At 41.8% G+C, this 26,685-nt stretch overlaps 1 protein-coding gene across 5 annotated transcripts in view; it reads left to right on the plus strand.

The window, feature by feature from the left end:
- The first annotated feature begins 693 nt into the window (after nucleotides 1–693).
- The window catches only part of DAAM2 (dishevelled associated activator of morphogenesis 2), a 193,933-nt gene continuing 167,941 nt past the window's right edge, over nucleotides 694–26,685 (plus strand). For 3 of the 5 annotated variants that reach the window (XM_084515886.1, XM_084515889.1, XM_084515890.1), the window contains exon 1: nucleotides 23,572–23,882. The gene's annotated coding sequence lies outside the window, so the exon portion shown is untranslated. Of the gene's footprint in view, nucleotides 825–16,272; nucleotides 16,408–22,758; nucleotides 22,779–23,571; nucleotides 23,883–26,685 lie in introns of those variants that run through there. The other 2 variants (XM_084515887.1, XM_084515888.1) reach the window with 2 other exon arrangements.

The raw sequence follows: 26,685 nt of genomic DNA on the forward strand, positions 1-26,685 counted from the left end.
GAAACCACTGTTTCTGCAGAGGGAAAAGGCATCTCACATCCAGAAATTAGCTGTAACAGGGTGGCACGTGCAGGAGGCAGCTACTGGAATTGAATTCTCTTAGTGAAAAACCTGCAGAGGTAATACTGCAGACAAACAGTGTAAATCTTAAGGATTCTTAGTGATTCTTTTTCTTTTATTTATTTTTTTTTCTTCTTTTTTTTTTTTTTTTCTTCTTTTTTTTAACCTCAGCAATACAGAGACTCCCAGTCCTGTCCCACAGAGATGAGGTGTTTTCAGTGGGGCACTCAAGTTTATTTATTTACAATTAAAATTTAGTGCTGTTAACCTTACCTCCCTCTACCCTCACCCACCTGGATGCCCCTCATTCACTCCCCAGCAGAGGTGGGATCAGTTCTGGGGCCACAGCTGTCATCCTCAGTGGCATCTTCCCTAATCAAACCCTTGACAGAACCAGCTGGTTTCCCCAGGTGGGTGGAAGTGTTTGTTTCTTCCTGTATGAAGCTCGTGTACTTAGCTAGCACTGGCAGCTCTAGAAAGTTCTTTGTCATCTAGAGGGTGCTTGCTGTGGGCAGGTGCTGGAGGGAGACCTGATGCTCTTGAACATGAGCGTGAAGCTGGGCTGAGAAGCAGGAGCTAAGTGAGTTGCACAATGTAGTGCGGTATGCTACTTGTAATTGGCTTCAGCCAACAAGCAGTTGCAAGAAAAGCTGTTGCAAGTCACTGTTCCCTGGGCTGAGTTGTTTTGGTGAGAGAATAAGTCTGCAAATGCTTTTACCCCTGGAGGTAGCAGAGTGGGTTGATGGGGGCAGGAGGAAGTGAAGGTGAGGATGGGGAGAAGAGAGTTTTACAGGAATCACCCCTGCAGAATGAAACTGGGCAGAATTAGCTGTCCTGAAAGCAACTGCAGGCACATCCCTATCTCTGTGGCTGTGTGGTTGATGTAGCCAGTGTGCTGGGTGGTGTGATGTGGTGGTCCTTACTGGGCAGATATTGAAGGTCTAATTGCTGCTGGGGGTGCTATGCTGTGCAAAGCGAGGTAGATTGAACTGAAGAAAAAGCGACTGTACTGAGTGCATGTGTAGGGGAGCCTGTGATCCTAGAGCTGGGAATGTACTTTGGAAGTGGAGCCTTCGGACTTAGAAGGAGTTGATTTGGGGTTTGCGCTGCTTTACCCTGATATATCAGAACCCCTTTCCTCTCCCTGCTTTATTTCTTGCCGGATTTTGCTCCCAGCAGCTTAGTAGCTCCTTTTCCTAGAAACTACTTTATTGTGTTGGCTGGCAATGTGAAGGAAAACAAATCCTTAAAAACTGTAATAATTTGTTAGGAACCTGTTTGCACCAGTAAAAGCTTGAGAGCTTTAACATCTGAGACAAGTGTCTGGGAGCAAAGGATACTTTATTTGATTCAGCACTTAATCTGTTTCAAGTGCATTGGGCAATTTAGAACTAACAGATGCAAAACTGGAGAAAGCTGCGAGGGTGGGAAGAGGGACCAAGGAGGAGAAAATTCCACATTTGTGGTAATTTAAGCTGACTGCTTCCTTTCCGTTTCAGTTTCTCACTCTGTCCTCCACCCTGGAATCCCACTGGGGAATTACACAACTTGCAGGGTGCTGTGAGTTTGGAAGTTCCTTGTGGGCTGTTTAGGGGAAAAGTTATCCCCTCTGGGGGAAGGATGGGAGGGGGACTGGGAAAAGAGTTACTGATCTTGCAAGAGATAAACAGTGTCTCATAAGAAGTCATGGGCATCCAAACTCAGCATTCTTGAGTTTGGATTCCCTATATCAGCCAGGGAAATGATAGTTCTTCCACTGATGGACACTACCCTTAGATGTGTATGAAATAATCACAATGCAGACAGGGCAGATGTCTTTTCAGTTTTGCTTTGTGAAACAGAAAGCAGTTCCCTATTAGAGTTTATGACAGTCACAGTGCAGCCCTGAGGTTTTAGAGGTCTATATTATGTGTACTGAAATGCTGTCTCATGGTTTCAGAGAGCTGAGTAAGCAAATTCTCTGAATATCTTAGTGGCCTTACCACACTGTATCACTTATCTGCTGCTGTTCCTGCTGGTTATTTTGATTGTGTTTCTCACGTAGAGCAGAGATCATTCAGTTCATCTTGAAATCAGTTCCAAAAATTTTCCTTACTAAGTCCAGACATGGCATGCACTGACTGCATTTTTTTGGCAGGGAGACACGAGAGCTCAAAGGCATCTCTCAGATAGTTCTGATTTTGCTCCATCTGCTTTAATTGCCATAAAAATTCCCCCAAGGTCCGATGGAATCCCAGAAAACCATCTAGTCACCCCAGGCCAGCCATCTGACCCAGCTGTTGAGCAACCAGGGGACACCATTTCCTGACACTTAGGGGAAAGATGTGTGGGAGGTTTGGCTCTTGGTGCTTTAATTGTTATGAATTTTCAAACCTGGGTCAATCCTATGGTGATCTGACCCTCTCTCTTCCCTGTTCCTGCAGCCCCAGGTGAGCACAGCATGTTCCTCAATTAAAAGAAAACTGACTGCTTTAATTTTCATTGGGTGGAACAATTTGTATTTTCTTCTGCTTTTTGTTGTATTATTGATTGACAGTAGTGTCTCTAATACTCTTCTGTTTCACCAGCCATGCTTCCTAATAACCCGCTCCTTTGAAATGATGCAATTCTAGAAAACTGGTAGTCGTATGACTCAGGATCTATACTAACACAAAGTAAATCTGACTCATTTCTCCTCTTTTGGCAGTTCCATTTAACACTGAAGTTCCTTCTGTTTGGTACTCCTCTGTGTGTATCAGGCTTATCTTCCAAGCTCTGTGTAGGTATTAAATTTCATAGAGCTATGTAAATTAGTTGAATGGGATTTATTAGGATGGGTTCTCAGCCAGTGTAAATAGGTGTGAGGCTCCCATGTAGCTAGGACAAATGTATTTCAGCTGAGGATTTGGCTCAGTGCCTTCATAGTGGTAATGAGTGACCTGAGGCACAGACAGTGCAAGCCTGCTGTCATTTGTACTAGTCAAAGTTTTTTTGTAATTCTGTATTGTTCAGAAAACTTATTCTAGGCTTCAATTAGAAGTAAGTTCAAATAGCATCAGAATTTGGTCCAGAGAAACTGAGTCCCAAGTTGTGCAAAGTAACCTGTAATTTTGGCTCTTTATTTTTAGCGTCTCGTTAAGGCACTGAGATGCTTGAAAACTAAGACAGCCAAAATTATAAGCTGCTTTTGAAATGTTGGCTGACTGGCTTGGGCAAATCTACACAGTGGGTTTGATTCTTCTCACATGCTTTTTACAGCAGTGTAACTCTCTGCAAGTCAGCGAAGTTACTGCTGTTTCACAGCAACAGAAGTCACAGAGGAATGTACCCCATGTTGCCAGAAGCTCCCATGAGCTTTGGTATGTCAGTCCTGTGCTCATATTCTGTTTTTCTTGAAATATCCAGGATGTGCCCTGCTTTGATTTGCTGAGAACCACATAGCCACATGACCATGAACACATCGCACACTAAGCATTGCCACTGGCAACACAGGCTCAAGATTTCTTAGGGCTGTCTGTTAAATGTGAGCCTGATAATGGTCAAACACGCTTTTCCCTACCAAGTATTTCCCTTAAGGTTTGTGTCCAGTATACATGCTGTCCAGATTTCATGTTGCATGTTAGATTTATATTTTCAATTTGTTTTCCAAGTGGTATTTCAACACTTGAAATTCTGGCTTCTCCAGTGATCTCTGTGGTGTCAGATAATATCTTCTCATAGTAGGAGTTTTTTAGTTTGGGGACAACGCTGAGTAACAAACCTGACCAAGAGAAGCTCCTGTGGTTTCTGGGTTTAGTAGAAAAGTTATTCTGAGAGTATTGCAGGCTTATACCAGTGATAAGGGTTTTCTGGAGTTAGGAATTAGACTTAAGGTGGAAAGAGGGAAGTAGATAAGAAAGGGACAAGATGGAATTTAAGGAGTAGGGGCTGGAGATCAGAATGATGTGTTTAGACTGCAGGAAAATGGTAAGAGAGGTAACCTTGAGGAACAGAGGAAAACTTGGCAGTGAGGGAGGAATAGGCTCCCTCCCTGAGTAACAAGTGCTTGCTCACTTCCTAGTTTTGCTGACTTCAAAGTGATAATAACTGCAGTTGATATTACTGGTCATGAGCTTTGAAGTTGACATTTGCTTTCATTCAGAGTATTTTCTTCTTCACTGTGTCCCAAAATGACTTAAATGCAGGCAATGCTTGTGCCAGCCCAGCTCTTCTCTGAACTGAGGACAAAGCATATCTGTGGTACCCAAAAGCTCTCCTCTGTCTCCTTGGTGTATCACTTTTTAAAGAAGGTATTAACAAGGAAGAATTTTTACTCTTACAGCTTTTATTTTTCAAGGTAGTGAACAAGCCTGATTTGAGGGACTTTGTATTTTGTTTGCTCTTTCAAGAAGCAATGCTTTTATCTGCTTAAATAGTTGAATTAATAAGCCATGAAGTCTTAAGAAACTGCAGTTTACACAATACCCCATAGGAAAATGTTTGTCTTAAAAGTAAGTCATCAGGTCCAATTTTGCTTTTTAAGGTCTGTGCTGAAGATACGTTCCCAGGGGATTTCTGTAAATTAAAAAAGGAAATACATGTACTGTAGGGAGAAGGAACGCTTCTGCCAATGAGCATAATCAAGGCTGGGTTTGATCATGCAAGTCTACGTTTCATGGCTTTGATATCATGCAGCAAGATGCTTCTCCCAGGACAAAGCTGTGGGAAGAGATGAGAAATCTCAGGGGATAGGTCCACTGGTAGCTATTAAACCTGATTATCTGGCTGTACTCCCATCTTCTGGTCCTGAACAACTAAAAGAATTGAGCAGGAGTAGGGTCAGACTATGTATGGTATTTTTGTTTGCTTTCCCTAACCATTTACAGCTGACCATTACTTGGAGATAAGATACTAGTTTTGATGGACTTCTGACCTGAGCCATTGAAGTCAATTTCTATATTCCTGTGGTCTTCAAGAGTCAAAACACTGAAGATCCTTTGATGTTTCAGCTGTTCTGTGCAGGAGAAACAGTCATACTCCTAAAATGTGGGCTGAGGAGCCTGACCAGGTACTTCATAAACCTTCAGAAACTTATTCACGTTTTAGAGAAGTCTTTTCAATGTCAAGAATGAACATGGAGAAAATATACTTTCATTTTTAGTACTGTCTGTACCTTGCCAGTGAAAGAAAGCGACTGGCAGCTCTCCCTGTTCCCCATTTCAAAACTGGATTACAAACACTGTCAATTTTTTGCAGAAAGGATTTAATTTGCTAGCATTCCTCCAGTTATTTTTAGAAATGCTTTGCATTTTCTTTTGATTTAAATATTTCTCTAAATCTCAACATTTCAATCAGGTGTATTTATCAATACTATGTTTAATGAATAACAAATATTGCCAGTGCTTCCATTTTCTAGGGAAGCTCAGTGCTTTTAAAAAAAAGTTTAAGGCTATTTTTAGATGTTTCAGGCTGGTCTTGAAAAATCATTAATCTATTTGCATGCTCTTGGTCCTAGGCTGTCATCTGTTTTCTTTCAAATCTCAGAAGGCTGTGACAGAAATATGTGGGAATTCCATGTTGCTCTGCATCAGCCTGCCAATTCTGCTCCTTTCCTTGTCAGGTCAAAGAGAGCAACCTTTTCAAGAAGGAATGAAACTACTGTAGAACCCTATAAGCATCCTTGCCTCTGCTGATCTGTGTGTAGAAGTTTCCTGGACTCTTTTAACATTTAACATGTAACGTGATTTCCCTCTAACATGGAACTATTTTGTTCCCCCAAAATGTTACAACAGTCCAGTTCCTCTCTGAAAACCTGTAGTCAATATATCATTAGCCACTGGATCTGTATTTTCCATTGATTTAAGATCAAGCCCTTGAGTGCAGTGGGTATGGTATGCTCATTAACCAGATTGTTTCTGATGGAACTGAAGCAATGCTCTATTTAACCAGCATAAGTTAAACCATGAGAATATTGTCTTCAATCTTACATTATATCAATGTGTGAGGATAAAGGGAAGAGATTTTATATAGTTAGCAATTTATTTTTCCATTCAGCAGTTTCCTTTGAAAAATTTCCAAGCACTTTACAAATATTAATGGACTTAGCACTCCATGAAACTAAGGCACGGCTTATTCAGATGCCTGCAACCTGACAGGAGTCTGCACTATTGTATAAACACTCTCATTGCAGGTAGGTTAGACACCCCCTCCTCCTTTTTATTTTTCAGTTATGTGTATATCCTCCGACATGTTACTTTGATGAAGGCATGGCAATTAACTAAAATATTGTAACACCACATTTATCATTGTTATATTTTGTCTCCTGCCTTTTAGGCAAGCCATGTATTCACCCAAACTGTACTTCTCCTAGAATACAAGTTTATCACCCTACTGCAAAGGATTTGTACTCCTCCCCTTCCTTTCTTCTCCTAAACCTATGTTCTGCACGCCCCCCCCCTCCCCCCCCCCCAAGCATCTACTTATATTTCCCAATTCTTCTCTTTACCTCCTCCACCCTTCATTTAGGCTTTTGCCTGGCTTGAGTGGTACTCACACTTAGGTACTTCCAGTAATGACTGCTTGTAAGAGACCTGCTCTAACTGGGTAGAATGGGCTTACTTGTTAGATTAAACAGCACAAAATTGCAGAGAGGGTTTGTCAGGGTGTCATTCTTCCTTACAAATGTTGTCAGGAATGGAGCCATCCTTTTGTGCAGACAGTCTTGGTTTTCTCACTGAGTCACTGGCTATTAAGCTGAGATGCCTGGACTGTGAGTACCCTGCTTAAATCCATTTGGCAGAATCCTGACCCCCTCCAGGCAGGCGACCCCATCAGCATCTGCACAACAGATGAAAGAAAGCAAGATCTTGACCAAACATGAGGGGACGTTAGTCCTTTGCTACTTTTGCAGCCGTGTATACAGAGGGAACCAATTAAACTATGTTTCTAACAGCTGAATGCACAGAGAGACAGTTGGTTTTGTTCTTGCCTGTTCTCTGATCTGTCAGCATCCTCCTGCACTGTTATTCAGGGATAGAGTAATAACCATACTAGGGCCCTGCCAATATGAACTGTCTTCCAACTGTGCCCTACTGAGATATGAACTTGCCCTCCTTGCTTGTTTCATACTTTTACTGCCCTGAAGGTCAGGCATCCCAATGAGTGAATTTCTCTGGCTCTGTTGTAGAGGCCCTGAAATGTGTTGCCAATGCCAGAAGTACAAAGCTTGACCTTAGCCTTTCATCGTCAGCAGGATTCAGGCAGCCTGTGTGAATGTTACAAAGTCTTTGGCACTCACCATTGCTACGTTATAGGGAGAAAAACAGATGCATTTTCTGACTAGGTGAAATTTGCCTTGGGGGACCCATGAACTGTTTTCCAGCTGTGTCTGGGCTTATCTAGAGTAGCTTCATGTACCTGCTGGGGGACATGTGTTAAGCTATAAATGTCCAACTGTGCCCTTTGTGACACATTTTATGTTTAAACAGAGGCAAAATTTAGCAGGCAACTCCACACTGCCTCATCTCCTGCTTACTTACAATGGTGATGTTTAGTATGTTCACATCTATTGGGCCATCTCTAGAGGCCCATACTCTTTCTGATTTACACATCTGTTAGTGTAGCTAAGCTACTGTGAAATGGGAGCCTTATCTAAGAAAATACTGTAAATACAAACTGGAGTTGACCTAATATAAAACATCAATATAAAAATATTGTATCACTGCACTTTTCATAAAAAGTGGTTGAAGAAAACTGCTTCATCAGACTTGAGAATTAATTTTTCAGTTACTGGCCTTGATTTTTGCAAGATATATCAACAGAGAGAACTGGAGGAACGGACTTGTCTGCACCTACAATTCAGATTACGTGCACATCAGTATTTTGCTTTTTCTCACTTTTCAGATATAATATTATCCACAGATTTATGTATTTTTATCCATAGGGAATTCTTCTTCAAAGAAGAAATTATGCTCTCTATAATCAGGTATCAAAGGTCAGGGAAATGATACTATACCTCTGTACAATGAAATGCCTAATTTGTCATTGTCAGCTGCTTTAAACTAAGAATGAGAATGGCTGCCTCACTTCAGGCCATAAAACTTACCTTATTCTACTTCTCACTGGTCATTTGGAAAGTTAATGTGTGACATTAGTGGGATAAATGTTCCATGGAGTCTCCTGGGCTGCATTGTCTGGGGCTGTAGGAAACAGGACATGAAGACCTTGTTGTCCTATACTCCCATGAATGCACATGACACAGGATCCAATTGAACATCCTACAGCCCCTGGTGACATATGGGAGTGCAGCAGATTAAAATGGAAGCAGATGGTGAAAAAGTCTCCCCTGTGTGTTGCCTTGTCTTGTCTTTCAGGGATGTTGCCTTAAGTCTTTGATCCAAATAGCCTGCTGAGGAAATATGTCTCTGAGATATGATGAAACAGCGCTGGAAACGCCGTGTTCAGTTCTGGGTACTCAATACTGAATGGTTACACACAGTGTATGAGGGATATGGAGAGACTTCAGTTATCCCTTGGAGTGCTCATTAGTCATGGTCTTTTGGGATTCTTTAGCTCTTTCAGGAATAAATATAATTCACAAAGAAGCTAGAGGGCGCTTGACAATTTGTTGCCAGACTTGATGACAACACCTCCAGAGAAATAGGAAATATCCTCAAGACTTCCATTAAAAATCCCCCTATTTTTATCTTGGGCTTGCTTCTCCTGGCTGGCCACTACTATTAATTGCCCTTAGGTGTTTGCACATGTCAGGATATGTGCTTTCCAATGTGTTATCTATTTGTCTGTGCACCTGCCCACCTGTTTGTAATGAAACAGCCCAGGCTGTGTGAATGCATAAGCTGTATTTTCTATGTTTCCTGTTTAAACTGCATAGTTCATGAGTTCCCTAGGTTCCTATAGGTGCATTTGGATTTCTAAAGCTGAATTTCACACCAAAGTTTTGGGGGCTTGTTTCTAGGGCCTGATTTGGCCATTTGATTGGATCACACACTTTGTATCTTGTGCGGCTGATAAAATGGGGAATGGTGGGCCCTGTAGCTACAGTGAAGCTCCCCAACAAATGTACTGGTGGGTATCACAAAAAGCACTTCTCCCAGTTCAGTATACCTTGAAATAGTCTAAGAAGTCTCCATGTATCAAAGATGCCAAGCTGGATTTATTCGGGATCTCTGGACTTCAGTTACGTTCTGAGTGTCCCATGAAGCCTTGGGGTTACAGTCAATGTTGTACTACTCCTAGGTAAACACAGCCAGACTTAAGTTTGTTTATCGGTCACTGTGCGTGGTTCTTAAAACACCAAGCTAACTTTTACATATTCACTGAGGAGACACAGTAATCACCGCATTATATTAGCGTCTGCGTATCTGACACACCCAGTGATTTGTTTGCAGACTTTCCCACACCCTCAGAGTTGCCACTTCTTAGTTTGGGTCATTTTTTACATGGCTGTGTCAGATATAATTTTCCCTCCAGATATTTTTGGGTGTAGCTGATTGCAGCAAGGACAGAGGATAAGAGAAGTCTGCTGCTTGGAGGATGATGTGCAGCTCACCTGAGTTACATCATTAGAGAGCATTAGAACATTTCATGTTTTGTTTTTTAGCTTTCCTTGCACACACACACATGTACCTTCTATCCATACAGTCACAACTGTTATTTCTTTCTGTCCTTCTTCCTTTACCCAGCAGTGGAACATGATAGTCCTGAGAATCTAATATGGGCCTAACCAGACCCCACCACACTGAACCACAGGGCTGATACAGGCCTTTCATTTTCTTATTGCCATTTGGTATCAGTAGGAAGATTTCATTATATTCCTGTTTCATCAGGCCTGTGTGCTGTATCAAAGAGTCAGTGTGGTTACGTTTATTAGTGCTTTATGATTTTTTGCCTTGCTTGGACTGTGTCAGCTATTGGAGGTCTCCAGCTGGCAAATGGTGTCACAGAGCTGACTAAGTGGCCCTTTGTCCTGCCTGCTTTGCTAACTGTGCTGAGCCAAGCAGTATCTGTCAAAGTACATGGAAGGGAAGGAAGGATTTCGTTTACTCAAGCAAACAAATGAGCTGTAGATGGGAGCGATGCTGCTGCTTTGGCCATTAATTACAGGCTGCACACTTTTCAAGTACCAAAAGCCAAGCAACCTCCACCTTTCTTAATACTTGGATGAGAGACCAACGTCTATAGGAAGCAGTGCTGGTAATTTAGAGGCTTATATAAACCTTGATGCAGGTTTAAGACTGAAATCTGAGAGGAATTTGATATTAATGGGGTATCAAAGTTTCTTGCCTGTGCTCCACAGTGCTTTGGAGCACTAAATTAGTCATCTCTGAGGTAAGGATTAAAGGTTTGTGTAGCAAAATGTGTAGTTCTCAGGTACTTGTCATGAGGCACATTATGAGTGGGACACAGTTTAATACAGCTGCCTTTTATTTCTGGTTTCTGTTTGTCCTCTGGCTGCTTGTTTCTGACTCTCCACAGACCCTTAACAAACTGTCCTCTTTCAAAAAGAAATTGATATAGATCATCTCTTGGACTCCACCTCTCTGTGTCTGGGAGTTATGTTCTACTGAGCCAACTTCAGGACCACATTTACAAGAAATATTAATTACTTGTGGATCCTTCAGTTTTTACATTCTAAATTTGTACAGTTTGTGATGTGGGTGTCCTCTGTAGCTGCAGCTCCAGAAATGGGTCTCATCTTTCTTAAGATTTAAACAGCTGCACTTTGGCAACAACAGCTATCACTACCTGTGTAGCAACGGTAAGTACCAGCTGAGTAGGGACTACTGTCTGCTACTGAGGTCATCTCTTCCATTGTAGTGACTGTTTTTAAAATACCACAGCTTGGGAGTTGCTTGGAGTGTCTCTTCATACGTTGGCTTGGCACTGACCTACGTGGCTGTGAGGCAGTGCTTCTTGGTTACTTTCCTGAGAACTTACTGTGACTAGCTCCATGTGGTACAAGAGATGGGTAAACAATGCAGCAACCCCTGCTTTTCCATACCTGCTGCGCTAAGATTGAGGTTGCCTGGAAAATTCAACAAGTGTAGAAAGCGGCATGCTGGAGTAGTGTCACAGCCTTATCCTTCCGTGTGTGTAAGCTGAATTTGTTGGGGGAGTTCTGGCTGCTCCTTTGCACAAATACAATAATTCTCCTGAGCTCTCACTAGCATGTTTCTGTGAACAGGGTGCACCATACTGTGCAAAACCTCCACATACTTCACAGATAATGTGATCTAGGTTTTTTTCTGAGGTTTCAGTGGAACTTGATGAGTGGTGATTTAGAGCTGAACAAGAAGCAAGGCTGGAGAAGCATGCTAAATATTTTTCTTGTTTAGCTGAGTTGTCTAATACTGGAACTGGAGAAGACGAGCTTGCACAAAGCCTTCTGATACTGACTCTGAGTCAGGCGTTGTTATCCCTCTTTTAGAGAGTCAGAAACAAGAATTGGCTTGCCCATGCCCACACAGAAATGCACAGCTAGAGTCAGCATTACAGCTTGGTTACTCAGACACACACGGACGTGCACCATGTATCACACTTCTTCTTCCTACCCTACTTGCTGTAAAGTAGGGACGCTTCTTGTGCAGTGGTCAGATGCATACTCTTTGTTCTATTGCTGTCTTTCATGAGTATGCTTTTTCTCTTTTTAGTGTAATTTCATTTTTAATCTAAAAGTGTTCATGAATAAAGTAATCCTAGTCAATGTGTTGCAGTTTCTTAACTGTAAAAATGTCTCCTTGAGCCTGGATTGTTTGTAACTGTAGAGCTTTCTGTTGTTGGCTCTCCTAGACAAACTGGTGTGTACCAGTGGAAAGCAGGAGAGGACATGAGAGAGTGGTAGAAGGAAAATTCCCTTGCCATAGCAAAACACAACACTGAAAATTAGAGAACAACGAATGTAATGGAAAGCAGCAAGTTCTAAAAGATTTAGAAAACGTCAGGTCGATGCTGAGGTTGAGACTTGTGTTTCCTGTCTGTTGATAGTTTTTGAATGCCTTTGCCTCTCCCTAAATGTTGGGCATAACTGTTTGTGTCAACTTCCCTAGGCTGAGAGCAGAATCTGCAGGCCCTTTCCTTTAAAGCCTTTGGAATTTACATAACCCTGCAATTGTAGCAATGCAAAATGTGGCTCTGGTTACAATAACATGGGTTTAGGGAACGCAGGGAGAGATTGTAGCGGCAAAGGCACAAAAGCAAAACAAAACAAAACCCTACATGCTGTTTTAATTTTCAGCAGCCACGTGAGAACTGTCCTCCAGTTCCTAGCTATAAATAAATCTCTGCCGTCATAGGAAGACAAAAAAACAAAACAAAACAAAAAAACAGTTCACATTCCTCCCAGCATTTTCTTAAGGTTATAAAATAAAGGAAAGGTAAATATTTCAAAAGCAGAGTGTGTCTGTGCTGAGGAATGCTAAATTGGTACTCAAGGGGGTTGATATTTGCATCAAGTGAAGAAATTTGGCATTAAACCACTCTTTCTCTGCTCCATCTCCACCAGCTGTTTTGAGAAAATCACTTAGGACTGCATATGGATAATGCGCCAGGCAATGCTTCTTAAGCCCCAGGGGTACACTGCCCCAGTGTCAGCTGAGGCAGGAGCTTTCTTTGCAATGAATGAGGACTACACAGAAGCATGCCTGTTGCTTGTTCTTCTCGGAAGTTACATCCTAGTCCTGTTACGTGTTGTGTTAGGAAGATGGGGACTTGGTGCCAGGGTTTTTCCACTTTCCCAGTCACTTGGGGTTAGGCCTGCAGCTTGCTCCTTTGAAGAGATGCAGAATTAATGGGAATGCTCTTCATGCCTTTTCTCCAGCTTTGAATACTCATTTATTAGACTTAACTTGAAGGACAGGATGGATAGAAGGTTGTATAAGGTATTAGGTTGTAGAACTGGGAGTTTTGTTGCATTGGCTCTCTAACCAGAAAAAAAAAAAATCATTTGCACAGAAGTGATAAAATATCTATGTCTATGGTACATCTGTTTTCCAGAAGCCATAGCAATAGTGAAAGCTGAAACAGGGAAGCTTTCTGGAATATACTTGTATTCCTGGAACAGCACTGGGGAGCAGATTGGGCATCTGAAGACAAATTCTTTGCTTCCCCTTATGGTAAAGGAGTATTGACCTGTTATGCTGGCACTGGAGCAGAAGAAAAGGTGGAGAATTAGCTTCATGATTTGGATGTGGCAACAACAACAAAAAAACATCTTAAGGTTTATCTATTCCTCTGACTGCTCAGATGCATGGAAAAATGTTCAAGTTAGTGAAGACTAGTCAAAGAGGTTGCACTTTACTGACGAGTTTTCTCTTGCGGTGACACATACAGAATCATAATTTCTCAAATTCACTACAGAATTCAGCTGGGGATGAACAAATACCAACACACTTTCCAAGGCAAACTCTTCCTGCCTTGTTGAAAAATTACCCCATATCTCCAAGTAATTTTTTCAACAGCATGAGGGAATCAAGGGGAGAAGTGGATAGAGAATCTTGGCATCAGGTCCTGTCTCCCTTGCATTAAATCTAGCCTCCTCCTACAGAGTTGTGGTCTCAAATGAGATGTCTCATTATGGATTGAGTGGCTTAAGAAAAAAAGAAAATTGTGTTTTTCCAGCCATCCAGATTAATTAATAGAAATACCAGTGGCTGTACCACTGGCTGAAAATCTAAACAGAGTATTTTTACTCTCTTTGTTGAGATGAGGAATGGGTTTTATAGAGTTGTGAGACAAAGAAAGAGTGAGTGAATGAATGAATGAACACAGCTGTAAGATGCTGTAAAGTTTTTATTTCTGTGTGTTTAGGATGACCACATTATTCATAAGTGGTTGAGCCATGAGTGAGTTGCTCAACTTATCCCAGTAAAAAAATCTGTATGCTTACTTGGTATTATCAAAGGTTTTAATTTCTGCCACTTTACTTTGTTGAGTCATGTATTTATTCATGTTTCCTTTGCTCACTTCTTTTAGGCGACAACAGGTATTGTAGAAACACTGTCACAAGTTAGGATAGGATTTAGTTATGTGGCCACATGTTGACACGGCTAAAATATGAGCAGAAGGCTTTTGAAAAACATGTAAAGGTCATGAGATTGGGTAGTGAGATCCTGTGTCACTGACAGATGCAAAGGTACAAATGCAGAATCAAACAGCATGATCGTCAACAATGCTGTAGAAATAAGCAGGTCTGCTTGATAAATAAGCTTCTAATTATTACTTGTGGCAAAACAAATGTGGTCAGCTGTTCACATTCAGTTTCAGTGGATCAGAATGGAAAATTGTTACAATTGCGGGTGTCATAGGGTAAGCTACCCTACTTTCAGACTCATGGATGAGAAGATATAATGCCATGTGAATCACGTGGCTAAGGATAGCTCTTAAGGGAATATCAGGATAGACTGACTCAAAGTACTAATACAAGGAATGAGAGGAGATAACCTTCAGCAGAGAGACCTGGACATACCAGAAAGAGTCCAACAATGGGCTGTGAAAATGATTAAGAGTCTGGAGCATCTGACATAGGAGGAGAAGCTGGGAGAGATGAAGCTGTTTATCCTGGAGAAGAAAAGGCTTAAGGAGGTCTTATCCATGTATATAAATAGCTGATGGGGAGGAGTAAAGCAGATGTAATGAGATGCTTCTCAGTGGTGCCCCGAGACAGGGCAGGAGTTAATGGGCACTAATTGAAATACAGGAAATTCCATTCAAACATTAAAAACAAAACAATACAAATAAAAACAACATTTTTTTACTGTGAGGGTAATCGAACACTGGAAGAGGCTGCCCAGAGAGGTTGTGGAGGCACCATGCATGGAGACTCTCAAAACCTGATGGGATGGTGCCCTAACCAACCTGCTTTTGTTGCCCTCCTTTGAGCAGAGACTTTGGAGTAGACGATTGCCAAAGGTCTCTTCCAACCTCAGCTGTTCTGTGAGTCTATGATAACTTACTTGTTTTTTTTCTTATGACTGAGTCAAAACAACTATGGTCACAGGTGGCATTTATTAGCAAGACCAAGTACTATTTGGGATGTGCTGTCCTATGTCCTCTTAAAATAAGTTATTTCAGGGCAAAAACGAGGAACTGTGGTGAAAGGTTTATGGAGGGCATGTAGAATTGCTTCTTGTGCTATATATAATCAGAGGTTGAGTAGAGGACTTCACTCTCTCAAGTTTCTAATGTGTCGTCTTTCATCAGTACCAAGTTATCAAAGAAATAGATAAACAAATAAATCCTGAGTTTGCCCCATGTTGATGAATCTGTGTTAAAACTGATACTGTTTCTTCAGTGGAAAATTAGGTTAGTGAAGTGAAAACAAGGCCCTGTGTTTCTGTTATCCCCCAGACTTCAGTTTCTATGAATAAAGTTAATGCACCCACAGAATAACTGATGATTTTAATGATGTTTCTCTTAAAACATCTTAGTTAAATGCCATGGGAAGCAAACAAAGAGAAGGTCACTTTAATGGCATTTCCTAAAATGACAGTACAGCAGCAATTGTGGAATGTCTTAGAGCATAATCATTTGCCTTTAATAATACCAAAAAAAACAAAAGGGGGGGTGGGGGGGGTGGGGGGACAACCAACAAAACAATAACAAGAAAATTAGCTGACTGATAAAAGTAAGTAATTCATAACAGATCTTTTCTCCTAAATGTTCGAAGTCATTTCTCTAGAGCAGCTGATACAAAGAAGTCAGAGCCAATAGCTCTCTGTCAGCTGAAAACCATCTTTGTATATGTTAATCACACTGCAAGGACTTTTTTTTTTTTTTTTTCTAACAATGATCACTTAGGATCATTTCCTCACACTCAAAGATAGGGGTTGAGTAACCAATTGACAGTTTTGCTACAATGCAGATGCAATTGATGATGAAAATATAAAGGTACATGTGAGGTAGTCATACTACCTTTGATTCTACAGTGTACTCTGTGCACTGTTAAGTACTTCAGCAAAGAAGCATTTAAAATGTTTTTTTGACTTTACATGCACAAATAGCACCCACTGCCTGCATCTTCTTATACCAAGTATGTACATATCAATCATTCTGGTTTCAGACAAAGCGATTCCACCAAAACACTGGAAGGCCAACCCTTTACTGAAGTTAATAGAGGCCATACTGGAACTTCTGTACACACTTCTGTAATTTCATTTCAAAGTCACTGAAACATTGTAGATGCCTTTTATATTGATAGAAAGCTAACAAACTATGTATTTGTAATTGTTTCTCCAGAATACCATCTCTACTGTCACAGCAGCTGTACTAAGTCATCTGAAGGTGAAGTTTTCCTACATGACAAGGCCTTGAACTGAACACAGAACTATACAGAGAGAGAAGAACAAATCAGAAACTACACAGATCATCCAGGTTAGTTCTGATTTACAGGATGGGCATGGGAGTAGAAATCCTGAAAATACTGGGAATGGGATTTTAGCTATCACTTTTTGTTCTGTTAATCTTTCATGATGTTACCTACATTCCCCAGGCAAGAAGGATCTTCCACTGATTGCAAGGTGGTTTTCAACACAGAGCAAGGTTACAGCAAACACTTACTGTCCCTAATTATATACAAGCCAGGTGTGTTTGGAAGCAATGTAACTCCTAATGTCATCAAAATTGTAAACTCCTACCCCTTCTGTTCTCTTTACCATGTCATTTAAATAAAATAGAACAGAACTTGAATCCAGGCTATGCTACAAGTGTTAGTCATGCTGTCACTCAGTTTGAGGGACAGCATAATAACCTGGTTTTGATTAGAATTAATCTAAACTGGAGGCATTTCTCATAAGTGAAATTCTCATAATTTTCTTCTAAGTCTTGTAAATAAGCACATTGGAAATGGTAATTTAGTAATGTTCTTGATTTTATGCTCTAATTTCCCTCTTTCCTTCCTTTTTCACTCCTCTATTCTTCTACAGTGACCACCAATTAGAAGAAAACTTAATGTCAGCATCTTCCTCCTGAGTGCAATTTAGAATCCTTCAGGGCTTCAGTCTATTAAGAAGAGTTTGTGTATTCAGTTTGTGTGCAAAGTCTGATTATACCTAACACCTCATCATTTTCAGCATCCTTTCTGTTTCTTTCATAGTGCTTGCAGCAATCACAGGAAAAAAAAAAAGCGTGAAACCTCTTTCATGTAATATTTCCACTGTACAGGATCCAAAATACTGTGAGGTTGTGTGGGTGATGGTGCATGCTTCAGTGGATGTAAAGGAGTATATCAATTAGTAGGGCAGTGGTGAATCAGTTGTCAGGGCTCAAGCTCAATCATACTTCTGCTGAATTGAGCAGTAAGTCTTCTGCAGTTGTCTCCAGATGCATAATCCTGCCCTTCTTTCGATATTTTAAATGGGGAGAACCCAGATTTTAGAACTTCACAAACAGCTGACAGAAAAAAACACAAATGCTAAACTTCAGATTCTGTTGCCTAAAACAAAGTATGATGTTTTGCTCACAGCTTTATTTTCCTAGATATATATGAATATATATTGAAGAGGAACATGTTTACACCACATAATTTTAAATCATTAGCGTTTTATGTCTTTGAAATCTTGTGGAAAACTAGTTAATTCTCAATTAGCTGCATCCCTCGAGGTGACCAGTTTATTTTCTGGCATGTGTAGTGGTTCAGGAACAAAGAGTGCTTTTAGGAGCCCAGTATTTGTATGTACCTCTTACAAAGAATCAAGGCCAGTACCTTGTTAAATATATGCTGCTTTCTTAGCATATACCAAATCTTCTGGCTCAAGCTGCCACTGATGGAATTAAACCTTGCAAAACCTGGGTGTGTCCCTCTTCATATCCCAGTCAACTGCTTCACAGAGAGAGCGATGTATTTTTTTGTCTCCAGAGCAATTCAGTCTTGCTGGTAATCACACACATACCATTCAGCACCCCACTAGAGCATGGGTGCTCTTCATTCCCAGTGAGCTTCACTGTCTTGCCAAGTCCAACAAAGATGGCTTACACCCTTCTTCTCCACAGCCTTCACCCATTACAGTCAAGGAGGTTTCCAAGAGAGCAACTCAGCATCCTTTGCTGAAAAGTAAGGAGCCACATTTCCGTAGGAACTTTGTCCCATTTCCAGGACTCCTAAGCATACAGGAATTCCTGTAAAGAAAGCCAAGTATTCTCCAGGAAAGTGTGTGTCACAAATTAGGGCAGCTTCTATGTGATGGAAGTTATGTCCAGGAAAATCAGGGTGGGTTAGCCGTGGTGCAACAGAGGAAAAAGAAAAAACAGCCAAAGCCTCAAAAGCCAGAATAAAGAGCTTGGCCATTGAGTACTGAGACTAAATGTCATTTGTAATTAATTGCTGTAATAAGGTCAGCTGGCTTCCTAATTGATTTCAGCTTCTTACTAAGGGATCAGTGCTGCCAATTAGTTTGCATGTAAACTTCAGGGGACATGAATAATCTAAGTTTAGCAAGCCGCACTGACCATAACTAATAATCCCTCTTGCTCTTCTGCAAAGAATACACAATAAGCAAATGTTGTTCCCTGTCTGGCATCACAGGTGGAACCAGGACTTGTTCCTCCAGCTGCTTGCTTCCTCTGAGGTGCTACAAAGCTCTTCGAAGAACTGGCAACCTTGAAGTCACTTTTGAAGGAAGAGCATTTCCTAGGCAGAATAGGAGCAGTGTGATAGCTCCATCACCAGTAGTGTAAAGAAAAGCATATTTAGCTGGAGCTCCCTGTCTGCTGAACAGCTGTTTCAAGAGCCATGAGTCCTTTACAAAACCCAAGGCTGTTCTAAGCTGGCATCAGTCTTAATGTACCTTGATCAGTTATAGACTGCAAAGACAGCAGGCCAATTTAAAAACAGCAATTACTTCTTTACTGTGGTCTTGTGCTAGCCAGAAGTCAACCAGAGATAGAGATATGGCCTAGATCCTGTCACAAATTAAAAAGTAGAAATATCCTTTGCCTTTCCCAACTTTTGACACTTCACTGATTTTTTTTGTACCATGTACATTTCCAGCTACTGGTTCCTTCACATAGACTTTGCTTTGATTTTTTTTTTTTTTTTTTGAAGGTCACTGAGGTCTGTGTATTCATAGCTATAGAATACCTACGTTTCTGGCTGTTTTAATGTCTGTTCTTGTTTGGGACAAGACATGGTGATCCTCATCATTGCTAATTCAGTGATGGTCAATACAATATCAGACGTTCCGTAAATGCTTCCAAAACTTAGAACAAGCTCTTGAGTCCCTCCCTGCCATGCAGCTAAACAAATCCATGGATGTAAATAAAAGGAAATAAATGAATATGCACACAAGTGAAAGGAAATAAAATGAATACAAGGAAAAAATAGTTTTCCACAGTGTCAGGAATACAATGCATCAGATGCAAGCTAACTTAAATAGCAATAGGCTCTGTCACAGTTTTACTCAAACATCTACATGTGTGCACTTATGTAAATATACTCATACACATGTATGTACATATATTGTTATTAATCAGGTGGAATGCAATCTCATGTCTTTAATATTTTTAATTTTCAATTAATATTTTAAATTTTCAATTAATAATGACTATTATTTCATTTGAGCATTGTCCAGATTCCTACTTTTTTAAAGTTCAAAACATGTTCTCAAACTTCTGGATTAACACAATAACGTGGGTTAGGGTTCAAAAGCTCTTATCTGAAATCTATATACCCCAGAATTGTGTATGTATACTCCCCATCCTCGGTTGTCAGAAAGTCAGTGAGTGTGGAATTTAACCCTCAGATCTGATGGTCTGGTTTGAACCCAAAGATAAAAACAGTTTTAAAGAATTTTAGAAGAATTATATTATCTAAAAGAATGTATATGTATGTATGTCTGTATTGTACTGACTATATACTCCTTGTTTCAGCCCCTCAGAGATAGGGGACAATCTCATGTGGTTCTGTGATAAGGGTAGTTGTGTCCCATCACCCATGCTATATCCGATGTCACTGCATACTACTAATAAAAATAAATAAAAGTAAAAAAAAATAAATAAAAATAATAAATTTACCCTGCATGGCACACTCAAGAGATATGCAAAATATTGTGTGGCATTTCAGAGACTGGCAGACATGCAGAAATAACATCTGTAGGGAGGGTGTGAAAACCCTACTAGTTCTGTAGCCTGTGGTGACTGAGCAGAAGAAGCCTTTGACCCTGTATCTTCACTGGGTGGTGGTGTCAGGCATGGAAGGCAGCCGAGCTCACAGAGCCACGGTGTTTAATCTCATTGTCAGATGGAACAGGCAGCCTGGCACTGGATCTGCTCTCACAATGGGCACTGTTGTTGTTAGATTAATATACCCGTGTCCTTTTGTGTTAACAATGAATCAGACAAACAATTTAGATTTCCAGAGGTGGAGCAACATCTTACACAAGCTTTTGCTTCTGCATTCTACAAGGAATCTGCTTTTGAGCAGCACATCATCTCTTTTGTTTGGGATGTCCCTTTACCCTTGTCTTTTCATTCCTTTCAGGGCCCCCAAAGGGCTCTGTTTAAATCTATATAGATGTTTGATCCATTTGCTTCTTCCAGTTCAGAGCAATTAGATGTGAGTTTTTGAGGGCTGAATGTCTGCAGTTTGGGACTGGTATTTTTCACACAAGGGAGCAATAAAAAAATAAATAAATAAAACACGAGAAAGTAAGAAACTGGGGGAAAATCTTTGGTTTGGTGTTGTCAGTGGGGCCAGTACTTTGTGGGCTTCATCCATGGAGTCTGTCACTCTCCATAAATAATACTATAGCTTTTGTTTCTCACTTTGATGGTCAGAGCCTAAAAATGCTTTGATGGTTTTATTCCTAAATTCTAGAGGAACTGCCTGTGTAAGTACATTTGTGCAGTCCTGGGACATAGAAACTATGTCATATGCTGCTCAGAAAGAGCAATGGCAGTTTTCTTGCCTGGTAGCTTCTGAATTTGTCCCCTGTAAGCTGAACACACCAAAATACTTACTGTTGAAGGTCACCTCTTGTGCAAGGGGATTACTCTGCAGAATTAAACATTTTTGCAAACTACAACACTTTTCAGCTTTCACTGAGGTATCTGCAGTTCAGTCTGTACTAATAAAAAAGCTGGCTTCTCCAGCAGCCTTCATCCTGGGCTGTTATTAATACAAGCACTGAATTATATAACACCCCAGTTTAATGTACTTTTCTGTTTTGGGGAAGTGGTCACAGAAAGGATCAATGATTTATCTAGTTGAATGTAGTTCTGACTGAATATCGAAGCGTGCAGCAGGATCTGAATGCTGTGTCCTTTATTTTATTTAATATACCACACGTTTCTCCTGCAGCCAGTAATAGAAACCAGGAGTTGTGCTGTAACCATTAGACAATGCTCTGTCAATGGAACATCCAGATGCTGCGGTGAGAGAGGGGGGACGGCTTTCGCATGGGTTTATAAGGACTCTAAGGAACAACATATGTAAGGAATAGCAGATATTCTTAATTTATCTTAACATTTATAGTGGTTCGATCATTCTAGTCCAATGGCACACGCCTGTTTCCTGCTGGGTGCTTTCTGGTGTTTTGCACGTTCCTGTTTCGTGTGTGCAGAGTGATAGAGCACTGCTTTCACTCCCCCCAAGGCCCAGTTTCTCTCCATCATCGTTTTTTTGCCATTCAGATCCCCATCTGCTGCAGCAGCTAACTCTGCCTTCTTGTAGGCAGACTGCCTAGCTGTTTTGAACATATCGGCCTAACCTTAGCTGAAATATCAACTGGAGCATGAGCTTTGCCTTAAAGATGAGTGTTTTGTTAACTTTTAACTAATGATCAAGACAAAGGCCATTTATCTCGCTACGCTGTATCATAATAAATGGCAGAGTGCTCTAAGTGAGGTTGTGCTGGTAATGTGAACCCATCTAGCCTTTGTCCCTTGGCCTGCTGCTGCAGGTTTGTTTCCAGCTGGGTACAGCTCTCTGGCTCCAGGTCCTTTGCTGTTCGAAGGGGACAACATAGGGACAGCAAGAGAAGGAATCAGTTCTGCCTCTCCTCTCAGCAACTCTTTCCTCTTCCTATGAGAAACTGAGGGGATAGGGGGAAAAGGGGGAGAAAAAGCCAGATAGACAGCACTGGCAAGGGAAGGGAGAAGGTCTCTACTTCCCTAAAGAAGAACCAATGTCATGCAGAAGGGGGAAGAGGAGTGCAGGGGCAGGATTTAGAGGATGAGATGAAGGAAGCAGTGGGCAGACCTGTGAATGCAAACTGGGGATTAATAGACCAATGGAAATGTGAGTGGAAGGGGGCTCTGACAGTCATCAGATCTCATCTGCTGTGCATCACATCTGATTTGCATGCGTAAATCATGTAAAACTTTCCCAAGCTTTACGCTGAGAAAGGCAGGAGCATAGCACAGCTCATGCTAGAGGAACGCTGATGGGTCCCTGTGGTTTAATACAAGGCTATTAATGCTGAAGATTATAATTTAGCAGCGTGGCTATGCGGCTACTTTGCTTACAGGGCAGAAGGTGTACGTGCCAGTAGTTAGCGGATACCTACTGAGCCTGTTTGTGAGGGACCATTGGCACTGAAAAGGCTGGATTCTCCCTTTGTTTAGCACCCACCTCCTTTCACCGTAGGGTCAAAGAACAGAAAGGCACCACGTCAGGCTGTTATATCCAGTATGTACCCTTCATGTGCTCTCTGTGCTTGGTGGATGTAAGGGCAGAAGGGGCAGGACGGGGGTGGTTCAGCTTCATCTCATTTGGTTTGGCCTGCTGACCTGAAGGGGGATTTTTCCAGGTAACTCTGCCTTTTTCAGTTGCACCGTTACACCCGTACATATTTGTATGTATATGACTTCGACTTGCGCTGTGTTGATGTGTGTTGTCAGCATGAGAGTTTGGTTATTGTAATGAAAACAAATGGCTTACACATACGGAGAGCAAACCATATATTTCCACGGGTTACAGAGAGAGATTTTGCAGATGGTGTTACTGTCTCTGAACTTCAGCGTTCCTGTCTCACAGAGAATGCGGCTTCTCCCACTGCAGATGGCAGCGCACACGGGCAGAAAAATCCCTGTATTAATCTAGCTGTTAATATCAGGTGCGGTTGAAAGTGAAGTCAGAAAGCAGAAATGAGGTTGGGAGCAGCGGGTTACACTGCCTTAAAGCTCTCTGAAGAGTGACCAAGGAGGAAAAACTGGGAAAGCAGGGCTTTAACAGTCAAGCTGCATCCTCTCCACTACAGGGGATGAAATCACTTAGGGACCAAATGTGGGGATGTGGCCAGGGGTGCGCAGGGTGAGAGTGGAGGTGTCAAACTCGGGAAGGGAAGGGAAGGGAAGGGAAGGGAAGGGAAGGGAAGGGAAGGGAAGGGAAGGGAAGGGAAGGGAAGGGAAGGGAAGGGAAGGGAAGGGAAGGGAAGGGAAGGGAAGGGAAGGGAAGGGAAGGGAAGGGAAGGGAAGCAGGCGGGCCACGGCCACACGGCAGCGCCCGAAAGCCTTCTCCGGGAGCTGCGAGGCTGCCGCCCCGGGCGCGCAGCCGGCGTGCGGAGCGGGCCCCTTTAAGAAGGCGCAGCGCGGTAGCAGGGGCAGGCCCTGCCTCCTGCCTCCCGCAGCCCTGCAGCGGGGCTGGGGCCGGCTCGGGGCTGGCTCCGGCTCCGGGGAGCAGTTCCTCTCGGGCTGGGTCCGAGCGAGCGAGCGCACGCAGCAGCAGCAGCAGCAGCAACAGCAGCAGCAGCAGCAGCAGCAGCCGCCGCGGCCCCGCTCGCTCCCTCAGCAGCATCCAGCGGCGAGGAGCTGAGCGCTCCCGCCTGGCTCCCGGACGCGGGATGGACGTGCCTGAGCGCTGAGCTCAGCGGCTGTAAAAAGTGAGCAGGAAAATCCACAGCTGGATGAAATCGGTAAGTCAAACGCAAGTCACATCCTCCTCTCCGGGCTGCAGTTTTCCAGTCTCTTCATTTGTAATGCTTTTAGCAGGCTGCTTTTTTTTTTTTTTTTTAATCGACTTCTGAGCGGAGCAGCTGGGAAAACATGGAGGCAAAACAAAAGTGTAAAAAAAAAATCTTTGAGCATTTGTCACTGTTTGCTCTCCTGGTTTGCAATCCTTTTTTCGCGTTGACGCTTTGCTGCACGAGTGGGGAAGGGGAAACCGGCAAATGTTTTTTGCACGGGGGGGGAAGAAAGCTGGGAAGAGTCGCAATTGGCTTTTCTCGTGGAGATGATTAAAGAGGGAGATTTGAAAGAAAGACTTCCACGAAGCTTGAAGGGACTTGTCATTTACTTTTCCAGAGTAAAAGCAAATGTCGTGTTAAACGCTTCTAAAATGCGGTCAGGTGCGTGCGGCAGGGATAAGAATCCTTTTAAAAAAACGCGTTATCGGTGGAAATCTGGATGCAGAAGGACTGCTGAGCAAATGTTGCATGTGTATGTTTAAATTTAACTAAATGCATTGGCAGCTCTGGAAAAGCAGAGGCATTAAATGCATTTTTCTCGGCATTGGACAGAGGGCGCTGTTGCTGCATCTGGCATAACCTTGAAGAAACCAGGGATCTGGTAAAACTCGTGAAAAATCAAGTAGAGATAAAATGGCTTAAACAATTAAAACAGAAATTTTTCACGCATGCAGAAAACTACAGCATATAACATTCAATCAGAGCAGTCAATGGTTTCAATTTTGTTCTCTTATGGGTTTTTGTTTGTTTGTTTTTAAAGTGATAATCTAATTTATAAAGAAAAATATAAATTCTGATGATCAGATCAGGTTCAGAAATTATAATTTGAATAATGTTCCTGCTGTCTTTTCTGGAAGGTGTTGTGGGGTCAGCCTGGTTGAGAAGGAGAGGAAAAGCGTAGAGTCTCTTGACATAAATGTTATTTTACTACTGATGTAGGGTATAAGGAAGAACTCTCACTCAGTGTTACTCAAACTGCAGGCTGGAAGTAGGCATCTGATGCAGAAACATCCTTTATGTCTAGCACAAATGTGCTGCAGAGGTTGGAGACCTAGAAACTGAACATTAAGACCTTTTAACCCCAGTCACTGAACCTCTTATTGTCAGGTAGTTTGGGGAAAGGAGAAGGCACGTGTTCAGGCTGGCATAAGTGTTCTTCATAGAAATCCTGGTCCTGCTACTGGGACAAGAGGCAAGTAATTGTGCTATATCCTCTCTGTATATAGAGAAGAAGAGTTAGAGAATACAGTAGTAGACTAACCATACTGTTGGGTATGATACTTGCATATGCACAGCTAGATGAGTATAATGACACTCTGCTGCTCTGTGGACTAGGAATTTGTGTTTCCTTGAATCAAAGGCTTTGAAAGGAATAAAGTTATTTATTTTAACCAATGTAGTTCTACTGTGAATAGAGAAGGACCAAAGCCATCAAGTTCCTGTCTCATGCACCATCTATTTGAACTTGATGTTTCTGTTATGTCCTGGGGCTTTGGCTGTGCCTTGAACAAGGTGTTTCTGTCTGGCTTTATTCCTGTTACTTAAAAATCACTTGCAGCAGAATAGAAAGATTTGCACGTTTTGAGTCCCTAATGTGAGGCTTGCTGGGCAAAGCAGATTAAAAGAACTGAATGACCGTATGGACTCCAGTCATTCAGACTCACAATTATTGCACCTCATTGAGGAGTTCAGACTGCTACTGCATCTGCTGATTCAGTGGAGTATGAGAGCAAAGTCAACTTTCTTAACTGCAAGAGACTGTTAAACAGTTACTGTGAGTCCATGCATCCTTGAGATATTAGAATTTCATCAGGAAAAAAAAGCAATTTCTTTACACTTGTTCATTAAACACCCATGTATGAATGGTCCTTCGAGATGATTTACTGGATCAAGGGGAGGATTTCCCTCTTCAGCTCATCTCACTGGTGCCTACTAGTTCAGAGATCTCAGCCTGCAGCTTCAGTAACTTGTTGAAGAATCTTTTCTTTTCCCCTTCCCTTCCTGCAAACTACGTGATGGGATTACTCAGATGTCCCCCTTGTATTGTAAAGAACATGGTGCACCCCTTGGCAGTGGAGCAAGTTTACTGAGGATGCATAAAGCTAACAGGCTTCCTGAGGCATTTGACCCTAACAGATGCTTCTCTTGGTAGGAGGCTAATTTATTAATTGAAAGCACGTCATCTCCACAGCCATTGATGTTCAGCTAAGCTCTTATCAGTTGCATCTCCCCTCTATTCCATTGGTCAAGATCACTTTGATATGTTACTCCAACTGATTTCAGTTCTAAGTACTGTTTTCCTACTTGCTTATATCTCAAATTAAAATCTGTGTTTTATACATGGAAGAGACAGTTTGATGTGACTGGTCCTGTTTTTACTGTGCTCTTAGGAAATTCACTTTAGGATGTATTTTATTTTGCTCCTGAGTGTTTTTCTTTGAGTTACGTTGTACCAGAGAGCCCATACTGTAAGTCTGTCAGTGGCTGATGCTGGGGTCATGCAGTTAACTCCTCCAGAGTCTTTAAAACATTAGCTTAAAATGACGTGTGTGATATTTAAAGTGTGACAACCCACCAGCACCTATATCTATGCCAAATTAAAGAGATTCCTTGAACAGCTTTTTTCAGTAGACTGCTGTTTTTACCCACCAGTAGATTCTTACGATGTTGGCTGTGACTGCTGTGAATTCTGTGCCTGCCATTGGAGTGCTTGTCTACTACTTGCTTACGTTGACACTAACTTTGCTGAGTG

This window comes from Aythya ferina, assembly GCF_964211825.1.
Source record: "Aythya ferina genome assembly, chromosome: 3".
Taxonomy (NCBI): Eukaryota; Metazoa; Chordata; class Aves; order Anseriformes; family Anatidae; genus Aythya; species Aythya ferina.